The sequence below is a fragment of the Hemicordylus capensis genome, chromosome 5 (assembly GCF_027244095.1).
Source record: "Hemicordylus capensis ecotype Gifberg chromosome 5, rHemCap1.1.pri, whole genome shotgun sequence".
In the NCBI taxonomy this organism is placed as follows: Eukaryota; Metazoa; Chordata; class Lepidosauria; order Squamata; family Cordylidae; genus Hemicordylus; species Hemicordylus capensis.
Genome location: NC_069661.1, coordinates 194792186 through 194813882, shown reverse-complemented (window position 1 = coordinate 194813882; position 21697 = coordinate 194792186). Strand labels below are relative to the sequence as shown.

The 21697-nt window shown below is 40.5% G+C and overlaps 1 protein-coding gene across 8 annotated transcripts in view; it reads right to left on the bottom strand.

The window, feature by feature from the left end:
* SYT1 (synaptotagmin 1) overlaps window positions 1-16072 on the bottom strand; it is a 637087-nt gene extending 621015 nt beyond the window's left edge. For 4 of the 8 annotated variants that reach the window (XM_053253068.1, XM_053253063.1, XM_053253070.1 and 1 more), the window contains exon 1: window positions 15729-16072. The gene's annotated coding sequence lies outside the window, so the exon portion shown is untranslated. The other 4 variants (XM_053253065.1, XM_053253066.1, XM_053253067.1 and 1 more) reach the window with 4 other exon arrangements.
* Window positions 16073-21697: the final 5625 nt, after the last annotated feature.

The window sequence follows — 21697 nt, the reverse complement described above, 5'->3', positions numbered from 1 at the left end:
CCTAACATACAAATTTTCTGAAACTACCAGTAAATTGCACACTTTAATGGGACCTTATGGAGCAGTCCTGGAGTGTTTCTGGTTTGTTTGTTTTGAATGAAATGGCCTCATATAAATGTTATAATATATGGCAGGCAACTTGAAATAACTAACCCTCTCAATCATTTGCAGGGGCCTTAAAACCTGTTAAGACAAAAGATATGAAAAAAGTAATATCTGGTCAAGGCTTTTATGCCTGCATTATCTACATGATTGACAACAGAACACTTAGGTTGTACTACTTTCTTCACTATTAATGCAGTTAAAAGTATTCTGAAATCTTAACCAATCTTTATAGGTCAGATATAATTGAATGCACCCATTGAAAGGATCACTCTGAGAACTATTTTTGAATAATAGAAATGTATTTGCAGCAGGGGCATAATTACAACTGAAGAATTGGGGACAAATGTCCTTGGGCCCATTAGGGAGAGGACCCCTCCACCGAGGTGATAGCCTGCCTTTCTCTCTCTCCCTTGCGCCTCTCTGAAGAAGAAGTAGGGGCAGGGACCTATCTTCACTTTTTGTCCCAGGACCCACTTCAACCCTGCTATGCCTGTGTATTTGAACTTCTATATCTAAACATGCCCAGTTGTAGGACACACACAGAACCACTTCAGCCGACATATACCAATAGTGGCTATTCACATGATCTATGAAATATCAGGGGACATATCCACAGAAGCTCATAGAAACTACTTCCTTGATCAGCGGCACTGGAAACTAGAAACCTCAATGTGTTATTTCAGTAGAACCTCCATGCGTTATAAATCTTTCACAGTAGCCGACTCTCATATGAGAGGTTATAAGTATATATCTGTCTATGCCCCCCCCCCCCAAAAAGTACAAATTGATGCACAATCAGGGAGGTAATATAGCCTAAAAACCAGTTCTGCAGTCGGCTGATTCCCATCACTGCATATGTGTCTATAAGACTGGGAAACTTGTAAATTCCTTCTCTCCCCAAGAGTAGTTCACTCCTGCTCAGTCAGAAAGTTTCAAGTGACAGTATCCTGTCAGGAACCTGGCTGTCAGCACCATGTGAGAATGAGAAATTTCTCACACTTTGTTCCCGTCAATTATCACTAATTTAATGTACTTATTTATTATTTATTTTATTGAATTTCTATACCACCTAATATATAAATCTCTAGGTAGTATACAAATTAAAATATAAAATATAAAAATTTAAAATTCATAAAACAGATAAGAATCACAATTAAACACATTAAAATTTAAAATTTAATTTCCCCAGTTAAAATCCTGGGGAAAGAGTTATGTCTTCAGGCTCCTCCTAAAAACCAAACAGAGAAAGAGATGTTCTTATTTCAGCAGGAAATGCATTCCCAAGCCCTGGGACAGCCACAGAGACAGCCCAGTCCCGAGTTGCCACCAAACGAATTGGTGGCAACCATAACTAGACCTCTCCAGATGATCTTAATAGGCAATGAGGTTCATGACAGAAGGCACACTCTTAAGTACCCTGAACCCAAGCTAATAACTAGGTAATAACCAACACTTTGTATTTCATTCGGAAACATACTGGCAGCCAGTGTAGTTCTTTTCGAATCAGTGTTATATGGTCCCTTTGGGTAAACCCAGAGACCAATCTGGCCACCGCATTCTGTACCAATGGTAGTTTCCAAACTACGTTTTGGAACTACATACCGCTTGTAGTTTCTGAAACTACAAAGGCAGCCCCATGTAGAGTGCACTACGGTAGTCAAGCCTAATATACTTAAATAGTATATTAGCCTCTTAAGGTCATACCTTAGAGCATCAAAATGTTTTTTTAAATGAATCAACATCAGGAGAGAAAGTTTACACTGAAGCACCCTCATTATGAACAAAAAGGACAAAGCTGAAGAAAATACTGTCTATATTTAGATTCTCCAAACAGATAAAATGTCCCTAATTTCATCTTTCTTTGCACTCTTGACAATGCATAGTGGCTGACATTCTGACTAATGAGACACCGGTACTACAGGAAAAGCACCAGTAAAGCATCAATTCTTCTGTAGTTTCAGAGTAAGACACTGTGTGTGTGTGTGTGTGTGTGTGTGTGTGTGTGTGTGTACGCACGCATGTGTGCACAAAACTTCAGCAACCTCCCCTTCCCTGGCAGCACTCTGTGCCACTCCAAAATATGGCCCTGAGGGCTGCAAGATCCTCAAGGACATATTTTGGAGGTGGCACAAAGTGCTTCTTGGGGAAAAGGTGGCCTTCAAAATTTGCCCCTACCACTGAGCCAGCAGCGGAGCTGAGTTAGTTGAACTTTTCAGAAGTACTGGTGCTTCTTCCTTGTACTGGTGTTTCACAGTCAGGATGTCAACCAATATGAACACACTTTTGTCTTTATACTGGCATGCTTTAGCAGGCTTATTTTAAGTTAAGAGGAGGACATGTATGATGATGATGATGATGATGATGATGTTGTTGTTATGGATGTATCACATCCATAACAGCAGTACAGGAACAGCAGGTCACACTAGGGAAAAGAGGAAGATGAGTTATGCAGATCTCTCTCTCCTTTTGTCAGTGAAATCTGAACATATATGATTTAACAGACTTGTTCACACAACCAGTTGAGGGTGGCTTTTAGGACTGGAGAGCTCCTACCCATTAACAACCTCTGTTTGGGTGAGCAAACCAGGAAACACACATTTCCCATAGTTAAAATTGGAAACTGCAAACTATGCCCCTCCATTGAAAGTCCTTTAAATGTCCCTTGCATGTCTTCCCAGCATGCTTTGCACTGCGAAAAGACTGGAAAAGCTTCATGACATCAGCAGCTGCCCTCCCATCAGTCACAAAGGAACAGAAGGTGGGCCCAGACCTGCCAAAGCTACGCCAGCTTCAGGATAATAGACTGTGCTTTGCAGAGTGGCACATCCACAGATCTCTCTAATGTTTCCAAGCAAGGAGTGCCTGCTGGGCAGTGTTCCCTCTAACAGGGATTCCTGGATGTTGTTGACTACAACTCCCAAAATCCCCAGCTGCAATGGCTTTTGTTTGGGGATTATGGGATTTGTAGTCAATAACATCTGGGAATCCCTGTTAGAGGGACACTGCTGCTGGGTCCCTGTGGCTGGACAGATGAAGCAAGTGGGTTCACATGACCAGAGAATCAAGGTAGAATAGCTCTCCTCTCTTCCAACCTCAGTTAAGAGCAAGGCAGGAAAGCTGGGTTACCCTGCTTTGAGCAACCTGGGCTGGAGGGATTTTTGTAAGTACATATGATCATGTAACGTGGGTAGCCTGGTTCCTGCCTTGATTTTGATGACTGTGTGAACCAGGTTCGTGTATCCTAAAAGTCAAATAGTTGTTTTCAGTCTTTAAAGCATTAATTAAACTGTCCTGCTTTAAGTTAAGTTTCAGCGTAATGCAAGTTAAAAATTGATGTCATAAACCCCACAAAACAGATGGCCATATTAAAAATGAGAATTACAGCATATTCTTGAGTATGGATAATGTAAAGTAACATTATGCTGGAATTGATTCTCATTTGGTTTTGCATGATATGCACTTGAGAAATCTAGTAGATGTATATGAAAGATCAAAACGGTAAAGACTTTTTTTAAAAAGTTGGTTTAAGTATATATTATTTGAACTCTTCAAAACATCTCACACTTCCAGGACTTGGACTGGACACTTATCGGACAGTTTGTTGTTATTTCTCTAAAAGCCACTTGGTATCATTTAATAAATGTACAATTTAAGGTTTCTGGCTTCTATAGCACTCTTATGTTTGCCTAACAAGTTTGTCATCTAATTATCTGATGGCAACCATAGATTTTTATAAGAGAATAGAGCCTTTTCTTCCTATCTCAAGTGAGGTTTTTGTCAATATTTATAAACCATGTTTTGTATATGCACATGCTGGTGTGCAGACAGTCCACTTTTATTATCTTTGCTACTTTCAACAAGTAAGGCTATCCTGCAAGTCTTATTTTCAATAATTCTACACTCAGTAAAAACAGATAGAAGTTTGGAAAATAGCAATCAAGACAGACAGATTAGGTGCCTTAAAGCTTGTCTTCTCATCTAAGTGGTTTTCTTGGAGCATTTCTGTTTTAGCACTTAATCGGGAAACCATTAAAAAAAAGTCTTTTAGTGTAGAAAACTGTATTCCAGATCCACTCTGTAAACCATTATAAAAAAATAAACCAAGATACAATGAGAGAGTGCTGAAAGCCAGATGCAGTTTACAGAGTACCATAGATTTGACCTCTGCTAAGGTCCTTCAACATTTTTCTCCCTATGCCATTGCTTTACCACTTTTTAAAAGTTTAAGTGAAATAATATTTTCAGTTTACCCTTTTAATATATGATATCATATATATATGATATATATGCTTTAAATGCCTAATACCCATTTAGGCATTTAAAGCATATATATCATATCAGCCCTGCAAATTGTACATTTATATTAAAATTCAAATAGTGCTTCTGGGCTCAAAAGAGTCCCCAAATCTGCATACAAAAACACAATATACAATATACATTGTAAAAATAGACTGGGGGGAGGGGGTTAGAAACAGCACAAATATAATGAGACAGAACCAGAGAAAAGAATCAATTGATCCAGTGAATCTACACTAACCAGTATTAAAGGGTCATATAAACAGATTGATTTGCACTTGTTTCCAAAAGTTCAATTGGAAAAAAGCTAAATAAGACAACTGAGGAGATTCTATCACACACATAACATTCTTGCAGCTGCACTTCAGAACATGGTGGGGCACACAGCAGAGTATCTCCTGTAGTCTCGATAGGTGAGCAGCATTAGTCTGGAATATGTAGTCTTTAACCCAGGGCTGCACAACTTTGGCCAATTAGCTGTTTTTGCCTAAAACTCACCAAACCCCAAGCCACAGTGGCCAATACTCAGGGATTATGGGAGTTGAAGGCCAACAGCTGCAGAAGGGCCAAAGTTATGCAGCCCTGCTTAAACCCTTTAGGGCTTTAAAGGTGATAGCCAGTACTTTGAATAGACCTGAGAAACAAACCAAGAGTTAACAAACCAGGATGGGTCACACTTCCCCAGAAGGAACAGGTAATCAGTCTAGGAGGTCTTCTGGATCCAAACCTCCTCCTGGTGTCCCAGGTTGTGACGGTGGCCAGAGGTGCTTTCTGTCAGCTTTGGCTGGTACACAAGCTGCATCCGTTCCTTGAGATAAACCACCTCAGGACAGTGGCACATACAGGTGAAACTCGGAAAATTAGAATATCGTGCAAAAGTCTATTAATTTCAGTAATGCAAATTAAAAGGTGAAACTGATATATGAGACAGACGCATTACATGCAAAGCGAGATAAGTCAAGCCTTAATTTGTTATAATTGTGATGATCATGGCATACAGCTCATGAAAACCCCAAATCCACAATCCCAGAAAATTAGAATATTACATGGAACCAAAAAGACAAGGATTGTAGAATAGAACAATATCGGACCTCTGAAAAGTATACAGTGTACTGTGCTTGATTGGCCAGCAAACTCGCCTGACCTGACCCCATAGAGAATCTATGGGGCATCGCCAAGAGAAGGATGAGAGACATGAGACCAAACAATGCAGAAGAGCTGAAGGCCGCTAATGAAGCATCCTGGTCTTCCATAATACCTCATCAGTGCCACAGGCTGATAGCATCCATGCCACGCCGCACTGAGGCAGTAATTGCTGCAAAAGGGGCCCAAACCAAGTACTGAATACATATGCATGCTTATACTTTTCAGAGGTCCGATATTGTTCTATTCTACAATCCTTGTCTTCTTGGTTCCATGTAATATTCTAATTTTCTGGGATTGTGGATTTGGGGTTTTCATGAGCTGTTCGCCATGATCATCACAATTATAACAAATTAAGGCTTGACTTATCTCACTTTGCATGTAATGCGTCTGTCTCATATATCAGTTTCACCTTTTAATTTGCATTACTGAAATTAATGGACTTTTGCACGATATTCTAATTTTCCGAGTTTCACCTGTATGCTGGTAACTTGCATACTGGACTACTGCAATGCACTATGTGGGGCTGCCTTTGTACATAGTCTAGAAACTGCAGTTGGTACAGAATGCAGCAGCCAGGTTGGTCTCTGGGTCATCTCAGAGAGAACATATTACTCCTATACTAAAAGAACTACACTGGCTACCAATACATTTCTGGGCAAAATACAAGGTGCTAGTTATAACCTATAAAGTCCTAAACAGCTTAGTCCCTGGGTATTTAAGAGAACATCATCTTTGCTATGAGCCCCAGTGCCTACTGAGATAATCTAGAGAGGTTCATCTGCAATTGCCACCAGCTCGTCTTGTGGCTACACAGGGACGGGCCTTCTCTGTTGCTGCCCCGAGACTCTGGAATGCACTCCCAGCTGAAATAAAAGCCTCCCCATCTCTGACAACTTTTTAAAAGTACTTAAAGACTCATTTTTCACCCAAGCTTCTTAACTTCCCTGTGGTTTTAATTTGCTTTATGTTGTTGTAAACGGCCCAGAGACAGAATTTTGGGGCAGTGTACAAATTTGATAAATAAATAAACAGTGCAGATGAAATAATAATGGGGTTATATGCTCCGAGCAATGAATGCAGTTTCTGAGCACTCTTTCAAAATCAGCTCCCTATAAAGCATGTTGCAAAAAAACTAGGAGGAGACCAAGACATCATGCCTCCAGCCTTAGAGGCACAATGCCTCTCAATACCAGTTGCAGGGGAGCAACAGCAAGAGAGAAGGTGTGCCCTCAGCTCTTGCCAGTGGGCTTCTCAGAGACATCTGGTGGGCTACTGTGTGAAACAGGATGCTGGACTAGATAGGCCTTGGGCCTGATCCAGAAGGACTGTTCTTATATACATGTTGTGATCATGACTGGGCAGATCTGTCGAAAAAATTCACAAATTGGTCACTCTTCCCTTTCCCACTCTAGCTTAGCCACCATCCACACAAATATTCCCTTTCTACTTAAACAAGTGGCATGTGTGCATCAGTATGTCTGTCTTAACTTTACAGCATTCGTTAAAGCTGGAAGGAAGGCTCGGGAAGCACCCAGTTACCTTGGGAAATGTTTACTCACCACAGATGAACAGCTGAATGTCTAGTTATATTAAAATTAATGATGGAGTGGATTCTAAATTTTGAGGGGTGGTACTTAAGAAGGCTTTAATTAATCTTTGCCCAATTGACCTATTCTAGCTGACACAGAACCCCTTCAGAATCCAGGCTGACCTCAAATAGAACTGATTTGGCCTACCCTTAGTCCCCACCGCCAGAATTCCTTTCTTTTTCCCACATTTAGCAAAGCAAGGTGAGCCATGAGAAAGGCTACCAGGCTCTGTCATTGTATGGTCAATCAATTAATCCCTTTATTACAGTCACCAATCAGTACAATATACAAACAGAAGCCCAACAAAATAAACCTACAAGGTTATGATACAATATTTAAGCACAAAGTTAAACACAGTTAATTATTCTTAATGAACTCCTGGCAAATTTTATTGGCTATTAAACAGAACGTAGCCACATAAGATCTCTGATCATTCTGGTCTGTCATTGTAGGAAGCCTCAACTTCCAGACCCTAGGTATTCAGACAAGCATGTGCAGCAACTTCTATGTACATTAGGAGCCATGGGAATTATATTGCTGCCTTAAGTCAAGAATGCTATCACACATTCTTGCACCAATGTCTAGGGCAAAGACCACCACAATGCGAGCATTCCTCACAATAAGAGCGAGAATGAAAGGGCTTTAACAGGTAGGAGGGCTGCACACCAGGGAGGCCTCTAGACTAATTTGAAATGCATCCAATTTAAAATATGATTAATTACAAAAATCCAACAGGCATCCTGCAAATTAAACCAGTTTGAACGTATTAATTCCAAATCTGACTTGGAGATTCTCTCATCAATTAAAACAAGTAGCAAAAAATAAAATGGCACTCTGTACATTTCCGCTGAGGCCATACTTCATGATGGTTTATTTATTTATCGTGTTTATATACCACCATATAGAATCTCAGGTTTACATGCAAAGTAGCACCTACATTATTACCTAGCCATGTAGACAACGACAATAAATATTACAGTATATATTGCTTTTCAATAAGTGTTCACAAAGCGGTTTACAAATATTTTTTTTTAAATAAAGAAGATGGATCCCTGTCACCAAAGAGCACACACACCAGCAACAACCAGTGGAGGAAGGTGTTCTGGGGTTCAATAGGGACAGTTGCTCTCCCTCTGCTAAATATAAGAGAATACAATAGGCATTTAATAGACTTAAATATACAATGCAGCTACAGCCACAAGAGATGCATCTCAAAATCTCTAACCTGTTTAGAAACAAGAACCCCTATCAAATGCACATCATCTACCTCTCATCTCAGCTCCACACCACAACAACCATATTTCTCCCTATCCAACAATTCCATAGACTCCGCTTCCACATCAACTTTCCTCAGAATTCACATCCCAGGATTGTCCACATTTTCCTGTCTCCATTAAGACTGCTGCTATACTGCCAGCAAATCTCTTGTGGGAATTAGTTATTTATATACTATGTGGAATCTGATTGTAAATTTTATATGATATAAGATAGCAGGCAACCACTGTTCCCAAGACACTGAACATCTACATACCATTTGGAAATGAATTTTAAATTATTGTATAGGATGTACGCAAACACACTTATCATACAGATATTACTTCATGTTTGGATTATATAGATAAAATAAGCATTCGTTAAAAATACAAGTTGCTGCTGCTATGCAGCTTACACACTATCCTTGGCTCTCTCTACTGTGAAAGAGCCTAGGAAGGGTTCTAGTCCCTATGATTCATTACACTTGTCAGCGTTAATTCTACTCATACACACGTGGACAAACATGTTGGTACCCCTCCACAAAAAAAGAAGAACCCACAATTGTCTCTGAAATAACTTGAAACTGACAAACATAATTGGCACCCATCATTGTTTATTCCGCATTTAACAAAAATCAAACTTTGCTTTAGAGTTTTGATGCAACCGAATATTTCAAATAATAACACAAATGGAAATGGCATGGACAAAAATGATGGGACCCTTAACCTAATATTTTGTTGCACAACCTTTAGAGGCAATCACTGCAAACAAGCAATTCCTGTAGCTCTCAATGAGACTTCTGCGCCTGTCAACAGGTAGTTTGCCTCACTCTTCCTGAGCAAACTGCTCCAGCTGTGTCAGGTTTAAAGGGTGCCTTCTCCAGACTGCATGTTTCAGTTCTTTCCATAGATGTTTCTTAGGATTCAAATCAGGGCTCATAGAAGCCCCCTTCAGAATATTCCAGTGTTTTGTCCTTTGCATTCTTGGGTGCTTTTAACTGTGTGTTTTGAGTCATTATCCTGTTGGAGGATACATGACCTGTGACTGACCTGTGACTGAGACAGTTTTCTGACACTGGGCAGTACGTTTTGCTCCAGAATGTCTTGATAGTCTTGAGATTTCATTGTTCCCTGCACAGACTCAAAGCAACCCATGCCAGATGCAGCAAAGCATAACCGAGCCTCCTCCATGTTTCACAGCAGGTTTGGTGTTCTTTTCTTTGAAAGCTTCATTTTTTCATCTGTGGACATAGAGCTGATGTGACTTGCCAAAAAGCTCCAGTTTTGTCATTAAAAAGCCAGACTGTAATTTGCTAACATGCATATTTTAGCAGACACATGTGTTTGGGGTGGTATAAAAGTGTAATAAACAAACAAATATTGACAAGCCACAATGATTCTGGGAGAATGTTCTTTGGACAGATGAGACAAAACTGGAGCTTTTGGGCAAGTCACATCAGCTCTATGTTCACAGATGAAAAAATGAAGCTTTCAAAGAAAAGAACACAATACCTGCTGTGAAACATGGAGGAGGCTCGGTTATGTTTTGGGGCTGCTTTGCTGTGTCTGGCGTGGGCTGCCTTGAGTCTGTGTAGGGAACAATGAAATCTCAAGACTATCAAGACATTCTGGAGTGAAATGTACTACCCTATGCTTCTCCAAGCCTGGCCAGGAAAACATCAGCAGGTAGAAAGTGGCTGAACAACAAACTACCGAGTTTCTTATTTCTTCTGTATCCTGAATGAGACATGGGGAAAATGTGAGATTGGGAGAAATTAACTTTCAAGAGGCACTCCAAAAACATAACATATATAGTCCCTTCATGAAAATAACTTAACCAATTATTGTATAAAGGGCACAATACCAGTCAACCTTGTGGCCATATTTATCTGATCACCCAATCTTACAAGTTAACAGTGTGTCCTCATTTAGCTGCTTCTCAGCATAACCTGTGTAAACTGTGATGGTTTGTCCAAATGTTTTGTTGCATGGCAGTTTTATTGTAGTGAAAGTTTTAAGGCCAGCTAAAAAAATAGCTTATAAAATATCTCTCTCTCTCTCTCTCTCTCTCTCTCTCACACACACACACACACACACACACACACCCCTCTATGTCCCACTGAAATTTTGATGACCAAGTGTGAATACCTTCTCAATAACGATGTTCTGTTTGACAAGGGAGGACATTTGAAACATGAAGAGGGACTGGCCCACCATTCTTTGGACACTTGTAAATCCTGAGTATCTTCTAGAAGCTCTATAAAAATTTCGTAGCTTTTGGCATTTTAGTGAGTATTTTACAACTGTTCAAGATGGGGTTTTTTAATCAATATATGTTCAGCTGGGATGCATGTTTCAATGTAGTGGTAGTACCTGTTTATAGTCTCTGAAATTGACTGAAGAAAACTGAATGAAGAAATATTCAACTTCAAAATAGGGCGCGGGGGGATTTTCATGAATTTCTACAAAAGCATGACCACATATGTTCAAAAATAACATTGTGTATAGTCCCATTTTACATTATAGCTATGCAAATTATGTTAACTGAATTTAACAGATATTTTATAATAAATTAGTAACACTATTGCCTTGATGCATGTTAAATGCTTTCCTGAGTTAGACATTGCCTAAAAACAGATTTAGTTCACATATGTTTGCCTGCCATGAGATTTTTTAAAGTCCCAAAATGTATTAGTTACTCAGACATGTCAGTTAAACCATTAAATTGTGTGTTGTTCCATTTATTATTTTGATATTTCTCCCTCTCTGTTGATAGCTGGCATGTGGCCAAAAGAGAAACAGACCTCTAGATTCCCAAGTATCTGCAAATTCAAGAAGGGAGAGGCACAGCTCCCTCTAGAAGAGAGAAGAAGAATTCCCAGTGGATGCAGCTTAAAGGAATGGGTGAAGACAAAATGACAGATAAGAAAATGCTGAAATCCCAAAGCAGTTTTAAACCAATCTGAAACTACTTACATCTGCTATTGTCTTGGTAGTTCAGGCTGCAATCCTCAAACGGCTTCTTTCTAGAGTACACATCAAGGTCAATGGACTATTTCCAATGTAAGCTACTTGAGAAGCAAAGCTTAACTGCCTTTAGAATTGCAGTACACATTACCAGAAAAAACTCAAGTGCAAACACACCATTTCAAAATGTGATCATTGAGCAAAGTATCAGAAAGAGGATCATCATAGTTGATTTCATACATTTACTCATGAACATGTGTAAATTTCCTGTTCTGTCATTAACTCAACAATAGATTTGTCATTTTGTTTGAGTGGGCAACTTTTTCACACACTGATTATACAAATGACCTCTCTTCAAATCCACCTAAATCCTGGGCAGATTTAGATGGACAGCATATTAGTGCAGCCTCTAGCTGTCAGCTTCTCATCCAAACAATCATTAGAAGCGCTATACAGATGTTGCCCTCTTTTTAAAGTTCATCTGGGCTCCACATTTCTATGTGCATTATGTTTTTGTACAGGACGCAATATTATTTGAAGCACTTCAAATCCCCTCCAGTTCACTGGTACATGGCATGAATAATACTCCCCTCCTGCCGCACAGACTTTTGTACATAAAAATCCCCAAAATAACTGTTTACATGATACTCAATTTATTCATTTAAACATGTTTATGGTGGAATCCTTTGTATATGCAATGGATAAACACAAGTCCCGCATTAGCCAAAAAGCTTTCCTGTGTGTGTTTCTACTTAAGCTCTTCTGGATACAGAATAATACTTAAAACAAATGCATCTTCTAGAAGACCAACAAAACCCAAATGGTCAGATATTTTTTCTTGTAGAATTAAATATGTACTGAATCTAAAACTCAGAGAAAAGTAGTATCATCCTGGGGCAGGGGGAAGTACTGCTAGAATACTAGCTAGTCCCCTGACCTGTAAAAAATAAATAAATCTGTTTTGCTATTTCAAATGTCAAGAACACACAGAACTCAACTTTCATAGCAACTGTTAAGAGCAATATTTTGAATGATAACATTCACATGTTTGTCAAGCTTATTTAATACCTTGATCCTGGATAGTAAATCAAGCTGAGTTTGTCATAATGAACCTCAGTTGTTACTGTATAAACACAAAACCATCACAGCAACATAAACAATTCTTTAATTTCTCTCCAAGGCACTATTAACTTTTAAGAGCTGTTTATTTAGAAATCTAAAACATATTGTAATATAGCAACGGAAAACCCAATTACCATTAGCATTTATTTTTTGGCTCATAGACTGGTTATAACTGGACAAATATGGATATTCTTCCATAAACATGTCTTTCTCTCTGTGCCTCTCACTCAACCTCTTACTGAATCTATTCAAGATTATTCGATTTAGATTAAGTAAATGTAAGTAAATAAAGAGTTGAAAGAACATTGGTCTGATATTGCTTCATACTCTATATTTGTATTCCATATGTACAACTGCCAGATGTTTAAAGCATTACATATTTTGAATTGTTTATTGGGGGTAGGGGTGGAGAAGAAATAGGCTTTAATCTGTGGGATAAAACACGCAATTCAGATTTAGATCCCTTACAACAGAGCCCGTACATTGACATCAAACATTAATAAGGCCCACTTAATAAAGCTCCTTTTCATGTGGAGGAAAATTGGGCTGGTATGAATTTGTTACAGAGAAGCATTGCATACTTTCGCAAGTGCAAGAGAATGTCAGTTTCCTACAGCATGCCATTATCCTCTGCCCTGTGGTTCAAAACTATCTCTTCTTACAGGTTCTACCAAATGTATAATTTTTACTACAGGTAATATCATAGAACACACTATACAGGCACAGTCCCACTCATTTCAATGGAACTACACCAATGCAGATAGACACTGTGAGTGACTCCCGCCGTATTTCTCAATTTTCAAGTCATACACATTTCAAAATATTCCCAATGTACATTAAAAAGTAATGTAATAATACACTTATTAAAACACACACACACAATGTAATAAACCTCCCTAGACATTATCAACAGACAACTAAAAAATGGTCTCCTAAATATGAAACTAGGTCAGGTTTAAACAGCAAAGAGTCTTGTGGTATCTTATAAAGACTTACTGTAGTAAACATTCTAGACTTGAAGAGTTCTACAAGACTCTGCTGTTTTTGCTGCACAGTTTAACACAGGTACCTCTTTGGACTAGGTCAGATTTACTAGGAGACAACATGTTTCTCCTGATCTGAAGAACCTGAAGAAAAGATCTGAAAGCTCATGAAACATTTGCCTTCTCTTTCCATTTCAACATAATGAATATCTGTAAATCGTGAATCTATTTGGGACAAGTCGCTGATTACCAATACAGTTAGAAGACTGTCTTAAGAACATCAAGTTTCAGATACAGTAGTTTTAAATGTAGGTTTTAACCTATGAGGTTTTTTATCAACTCCACCAAACGTCTGTTCTTAGACTTCTAAATCGGATAGAACAAGCAGATTATAATTAAAAATAACTCTCTCCATTAACAATACTGTAGAAGACACAGAGAACGTAGATAAAACTAGGACAGCTGTTCACAGACTCAAAATATAGTTGCACATATGAGTCATGTTATGAGTTAAAACACCAAAGTGTCCAAAAATGACTGTATTGACTGACCTCTGAATGGAAAACAGAGGAATACTGCTGCTGAAATAATATTTTCTGCTAAATGTACAAGGTCAAAACTACTTAAGCAGAGAGATCCATTCTTCAGACACAAATGGATTATTCAGTAATGAAAATAAAACTTGACATCCTCCTTGACAATCAGAGAAAGAGATATATTTGGAAGTAACATCAGTCTACTGATTGTGGCCAAATATTTTTCTCTGTTCATTTAGAACTCCACTTGGAAAGCTTTCCTGTTATATTTGCCTAGAGACTTTCTACCACTTCCCATCTGACAGAAATCACTCAGCTGGGTCTGATGAATAATAGTAAAAGGCAGCTTGTATAAGTGATGATTGAATACAGATTGTTGAAACTGCCATAAAAGCTCACTGGAAAGGGTGTGTTTAATTTATGTACTATACTCCAGTAAGTGGCTTGATATCTTTATGACAACAGCACACACAACATTCCTTAGAAACAAAATGACAACCATTTCCATAACTTTTTGACTTCTACTCCTTTAACTTTTACTAAACAAGGCAGATAAATCTATATGCATTTCATTTTTAAGCACACCACAAATACCATGATACCATATGGCATACAGACATTATGAAGAGACCATTATACATTATTGTATACCGAGAAAACAGCAGAACTACAAAGAGAACCATGAAGGAAAAGACAAGGGAGGCATTTTGAGACCTTGGGTTAGGGCGGTATAAAAATGTGCTAGCTAAATAAATAAATAAATAAATAAATAAATTATGAAAACAAAAACCTGCCAACTCGCATACACAAGGTAAACAGAGGATCCAGGGCAAGAATTATTTTTAAATCTCAGAAGCATCACTTTAGCTATGAACCACAACCACCAACACCAGCACCACCTTGTATATCCTTTAGGTTATACTGCTACAGAAGAACACCTATATCTGCATCTAATCCACAATGTTACAAATGCAAGAAGATGCCAGAGAAGCCTCAACAACTCATTGTACTGGAGGTTTTGATACCTGGCGTTGCAAGTTGTTGATGCAGAAACTCCCTTTCTTTCTCAAATAATCATTGTTGGGAGAAGAAATATGAAGTCAAAGGTTGACACTTAAAATGGACTGCAATTAACTTTTTATTCCTGCCTCCTCCTTTTTGTTCCTTTGGAGAGGAGAAGGGAGGAAAAGTGGCAGGCAAATCCTTTCGGAAGCTGATTCTCCTATCTGACAGCAGGCGCTCGAGGGTTTGCTTACTGTCTTAAGAAGCAGTTTCATTGCTTTGGACACTCTGTTTTTAGCCCGTTTCCGTCACTGGACAGCAGGCAGAATTCATCCTCCATCACCCCCCCCCTTCTCTCCCCTACACACTTTCCATTTCACCCCATGTCACCCACCAGCTGACTTCTCCTACCGAAGAGAAACACCGGGTGGGTGGAGGGCTTTTCGGAGCAGAAGTGGGTGGAGATTGCCAGACATCAACCCAGCCCAGCTTTTCAAGTCAGCAGGCACTGGACAAACTGCTTCCCCAGGATCTGTAGCCGAAACATGTGCTACCATCATTGCCCCTTCAACAGGCCACCTGGGTCTCTGCCTCTCAATTCACATTGCCCCTCCCCGCCATACACTACATCCACCGATCACAGCAAGCAAGAACGCTGCCACAGGAGGGGAAGAAATTGCAATCAAGCCCAGCATCACTAGCAGCAGCATTTCCACTACGCTGCCTTACCTGACAATCAGGAGCAGGAGGAGTCTGTCCTTCAGTGTTCTCGCCTCGGTGACTAGTAGAATCTCTCTTGCTCGCGCTCTCTCTCTCTCTCTCCCCTGGGATGGGAGACTTCAACACACACAAGAAGTGTGCGTGTGCGTGCGCGTGTCTGTGGGTAACCTCCCACACAGAGCAGGTCTGGGTTTCCCCCCCTCCCCTGCTCTCAGTGAGCTGGCTTTGTGTTGGGGGTTAAGTTTCAGCCGTTGCTGCGGGCTGAGAGGAGGGGGAGGAGGCGGCGAAGAGACACTGGGGGGCTGAACAGAGTCTAGAGCATCGCCGCTCTGCAGCTTCTCCAGGAATCCCTCCACTGAGAGGCAGACCATCGTCGCCCAGCCGCGGCAGCCCGATTGGCTGAGAGGCGGGGATTGTGTCTGCAGGAGCCAATCAGCCCTCCGGAATCATAGGTGGGACTTGCTTAGCCAGCATCGCCCATCCCATGGCTACGCTGGCTTCTCTTTTCCCCCTTCAGTGGGGAAAGGGAGCTGGGGAGGGAGTTCCCTACAAATGACAATCAAGGACATCAAATCCGTCTTTGGAACTGACAAAGTGATTCTGTGTCGCGTCCCTCCGCCCCTTCTCCACCCCGAGCCCTCTGCGATGGAAAGACAGACGCCCGGGTGACCTGATTCTCTCCACCTCCCCCCTCCCCGCGCAAAAATCTCAGGCAATTTACAGTATGGCATTTTCAGATCAACAAAAGAGAGACATAGTAAGAGGGAAGCAGGAGCTGAGGGAGGGTCAGAAAGATGGAGCGACAAACATAACCAGTAATAACAATGAAATAAACATGAAAGCAACATCTTTATATCCAAACAGAAACTCCAGCTGCTGTTTCTTCCCAGTTTCCACCCCTACTAATGAACAGGTTCAGTAGTTCACCTTTTGGGTCCTCCCTCTTTTCTTCTCTCTCTCCTTTTGCAGTACTATAGGGATTTGCCTACAAAACTCAGTATCGAAATACTTCCCTGCCCCCGCCTTTTGTAATCCTCTCTCAGACTGCCTCAGTCTGGCCATGATTTATGCCCCATTCCCGTATGCTTTCTGTAACAGTAAAAAAATAATAATAATCTCAATATGAATTTTATTGACTTTATGGCGTTTTCTGTTTAAGCACAACAGAAACAGCAGTTTGCAGAGGTTCTTTACAGCTTTGGTTCATCATGAATTAGCCTCATAATTGCTCTGTAAAAGGTAATTCACACACATTCAGTTAAGCACATTCCTTCTCAGCTGTTGGCCACAAATGTCCAATTAGAATATGAACCAGAGTTATCCAGAAGCTCCAAGGAGACATACACACATCTAGTATTTTATTTTATTTTTACAAGAAAGCTACATAAATTAAAACATTTAATATTTCATCCTATATGATGGCCATATGCCAACCATGGGGTGTCAAGGTTTCTTGAGGACTCAGCCCAAGTCCGAGCCCCATTTCCTGCATACATGCATATCTGTCATCTGGGTAGCTGCTCCTGTCTATAAGCACTAGAAGTAATGTATAACTGAGTGTGTGCATGTGTGAGCATGCATCTTTTCAGTTATGTTCTGCCATGAGATCTTAGCACAGTAGCAAAGTTCTAAACTAAAACTCAGAATTTCTAGTATGAAATACTTGATGAATCAAATGCTACATTCCAAATGCAAAGATGCATTCCACATGCAACCCTGTTTCCAGTCCACCGAGTTAAGGATTTGCATTTAAACTGTTGGTTTAGGTCACACTGCACCTATGACCACACCAGTTCTGTGGGACAAATTCCATTGTGTGAACTAAGATGGTATGGCAATGTTAACAACATCTGAACTGTTTGAGAACCTTTGTGTAAAACTTTTCATCCAGAAACTGTGATAAGAAGCTGTCCTATGAATCAAACTAATGATCCATCTAGCACAGTACTACCATCTCTGATCGACAGCAGCCCTCCAGAGGCTCTTTAGTTTTTCCAAGCCCTGCTATCTTTAACATACCAATGACAGAAATTAAGACCTAGCAGCAGAATTTAAAAATGCAACCATGCACACATGCAGGTATCACTTATACCACTGATATGGATATATAGAGGAAGGTGGCATCTGGATTTGAACTGTGTATGGGAAGGAACTATGGCATTTTATGTTTGACAGCACTCTGTGCAGAAGAACCCAAGAATGGGTGGGAAGGATATGGTGGGTACTTCACCATACTTATGCAATAAGTATGCTTAGTATTGCGTTAAAGGCCACATATGGAATCTCAGAAATCACAAAATTAAATAGAAACCCATAGAGCAAACATTAGTCCGTAGCTGAGTAATTTGGTATAAAATACTGCATAACATTTAAATGTTGGCCAAGGCAAAATGTTTTTAAGATATGGAGTGTATTTTTCCAGAGCTTGGGCAGGTGGAGTTGGGTGATGTAGGTATCATTGAGATGTCTCAGTGAGAAGGATATTCCAGTAAAACAATCTGATTCTTGGGAAATGACTACAGTCAATGCCCACAATCATTCATCAAATTTCTTGAAGCTGAAGTTCAGTGCAAAGTAGATATTTGATGCTAAGTTAAAATTTTAGCACAAGGGTTTTAAGTTGTTCCAAGCACAAATTTATAGGACACATGTCAGATCAGATACAATTGCATCATTCAGAGGAGATCAGTCAAAATCATTCTGATGGTACATGGACTAGTTTTCCTTAAGTTTTGGAAGCATTACACTGGAACCACTGCTACATCCTGGTTCTGCAATGAGGACCAAATCCATGAGAACAGCAATGTGGTTGCTATCAAAGTCTTCCAAATATACTGGGCTCCAAATACCTTTCATCAAACAGGTAAACTAGAAGATGTGTGCATCAAATGGAAAAACAATTCCACACTAGTGGAAGCAACCACAAGAGAGTACAGTATTTGTATGGAAATATTCCATATTATCAAGCCATTCCATACAGATAACTATCCATATACAGGTAATTTTATCCATAAGAGGACAGTTGCATGGAGTTCCAACCATTTGGCAGCAATTTTCAACCACTCAATCAATGAGAATATCACACCAAGCATTGTTACTCAGGGAACTCTCTCCCCACTTTAGAGACCTCTCAGCATTTATAAAGCAAGCATTTTCCTGAGAAAGTCACCACCACAGGCTTAAACTCTGACTAAAGGGGTTGCTTTATTGAATACAAAATAAGAGGCTTGATTAAACTGATAATGAGACTCAAGACTCATGTGACTTGAACACCCACATCTGGTGGGCCACTGTGTGAAACAGGATGCTGGACTAGATGGGACTTGAGCCTGATCCAGCAGGGCTGTTCTTATGTATCCTGGCAGATGGATGACCAGCTCAATGCTTTACATCTGCTTATACCTCTAAATGAAAGTATGTAGCTAGATGAAGGCAGGGGAGGGAATCAGTGTGTGTGTGTTAATCTGGTTGGTTTGCGTAAGAGGGAGAAAGGCCAGGGAAAGGGGGGAGAAATAGCCTTCTTTATTGCTCAGGGATGCAGCTGCCAATCCTCCAATTGAAGGAGAACCCAAGGCTGAATCTCACCTCTGTGTCCTGGTCTCTGTGGGAGAAGGCGGTCAGTGGAACCAGCCTATGTAGATTACAGGAGGTTGCTGGCAATCAGGAAGTGGACTTGTAGGGGGAAAGACAATCTCCTGTACTGTCAGGACAGTTCAAAGAGAGGGGGATCAACGCATGTCAGTTTGTTAGAATCTTATTGTGGGGGGAGGAGATTGGGTGAGCAGGGCTCCCTATTAATGGAAGGGACAAGAAGTGGATATCCCTTACCAGTGCAACTGGCTGCAAGTAACCCTGCTTCAGGGCTTCTCCCTAGGCTATTATTGTCCTTCACAGGAGAGCACACTCAGGAGTGGGCAATGGAACATGTGTGCAATGGAACTTGATTAAGGGCTGTGCCTTTTCTGTGGGCTTTGGACCTTGATTTGATACCATTGCCAAGTAAAGAACGTTGCTCATCAGCAGAGCTCTTGGGAGCCCCTCGGTCTTGGACCCAATCCTGGAGGATTGGTAGTCCTGGTGTCCTCTGGGGCTGCCTTCTAATTAGGGTATTTATTGCCTGAACTTCCCCAACCTTGGTGGTGAAAACGATGGAGACAACAGACAGTTTCAGAGGATCCTCCTAACATAGCCTGATGATACATTCCAGAAAGAAGAGGGTCAGGGAGAGAAGAGAGAGGTCTCAGGGATGGAGGGAGTAGGGAAAACCCCTATACTGCCTGCTCTTGACATGAAGGGAAGGGGTACCTGGATCCCCAGTGGCAAGGGTGGTAGGGATAGGGAAGAAGAGGGTCATAACTTCCAAGATGGATCCCAGAGATTGTGCAATTTGGAGGGGGGTTTGCTAGCTATTTTTAGGTTGATGAGAAACGGTAGGATGAGAAATGTTTTGTACAGTGTGGGCAACGTGCTGAAATGGGCTTCTCTGGGTTAATGGCTACTTGGGGAAGCTTCTAGTAAAGAAAAACTGGTTTTTGGGATAGTTGGCCATTACTTGTGAGTCTGCTCTCCTGAGAAGGATGTAGGATGTTGAATTAGGATTATCTGAGATGACATCAGTGCAGAGGTCAGGAGAGCAATGACGTTGCCAGGTGAAAGGTGCCTTGCCCTGGGGTTTTAAGACAGCTATAGGGGAAGCAAATTTTGGGACATCAGGGTGCCTGGTTTGGGCCTCTAGATAGGGAACAGCTGCTAGGCTTTTTCTTTTGCTGGTCTGCCTCTGAGGCTTCCAACCACAGGGGATGATCCTGTTTTATTCCTGGACTCCTTTATGGGCAGGCAGGCCTGGTCATAATGCTGCCTCAGGAGCAGAGGGGTTTGCCTGGATGCCCACTTCTGGACCTCCTAGTCAGTACTAAAAAGAGATGATACACTCTGTAGATTGTACGTAGATTATACCATCATGATTGTGTAAACATAAATGCAGCTAAATCATAGAAGGGTGGACCCCTCCATATTGTATGTTCTGGGAGAATGCACTTTGGGTGGCTTCAAAGGTTATAAGAAAGTTCTAAGAAAATGCATGAGTGACTTACTATTTATACTGGCACAGTCATGTCAGTATAGTTAAGATGAGGAATCTTTTCAACATTCTGCTATTATAAACCCTGAACATTCTATTGCTTATAAAGTCAAAAGTATCCACCTAATCCCTCTAAAATCATGCACACATAAACTAGGGAACAAGAGAATCTGGTGCAAATCCATTACAAAATGGCTGAGATACAGCAGTTTATGTTTTTACCTCCTAAAAAAAGGTTCCCATCCCATGTCATTTTAGTATTGCCCCAAACATCATGTCCATACAGGACTAGTGCCTTTTGCTGGTTTGAAAAACATCTATCTAGTGATTTTTGAGTAATTGTTGTTTGAAATCCTCATAATAACAAGAAAAACAACTAAGGGAAAGTTAGTTAAGAGCATAACTGAGTCTGCCTACTGAGAATTCTGAAGCCAAAGTTGGGAGGGGCAAGTCCTGGAAATTTCTAGGAAATGACTTCCTGGTTCTGAACACAGGTGCCTACTAAGGAGACTCCATGAGCACTCTGGCACTTTTATAGTTAAATTTTCCTCCCCTCATTTTCCTTTCATGGGCATTTGCTTTCTCCCTCTACCCCGTTTCTCCCTCTGTCCCCATCAAGGGGGAGAAGCAAAGTTCCTCAGCAAAGCTTGGAATAAATTATTAGAAAGTAAGTTCATTGATTCCTTTGGAGCTTACCTCTGAGTAAATGCACATAGGAATCAATCAGGACCAGCAGAAAGCCTAGGCAAGAATGTGGTTTCTCTCTCTTTTTCTCTTCCTCACAGCCCCTTAGCAAAGCATGGAAGGGGGCAATCCTTCTGATGTGAAAAACCCATTTATTTCTCTGAGGCTTACTTCTGAGTCAAAATGTATAGTATAGGGACCAAGGAGCCTATGC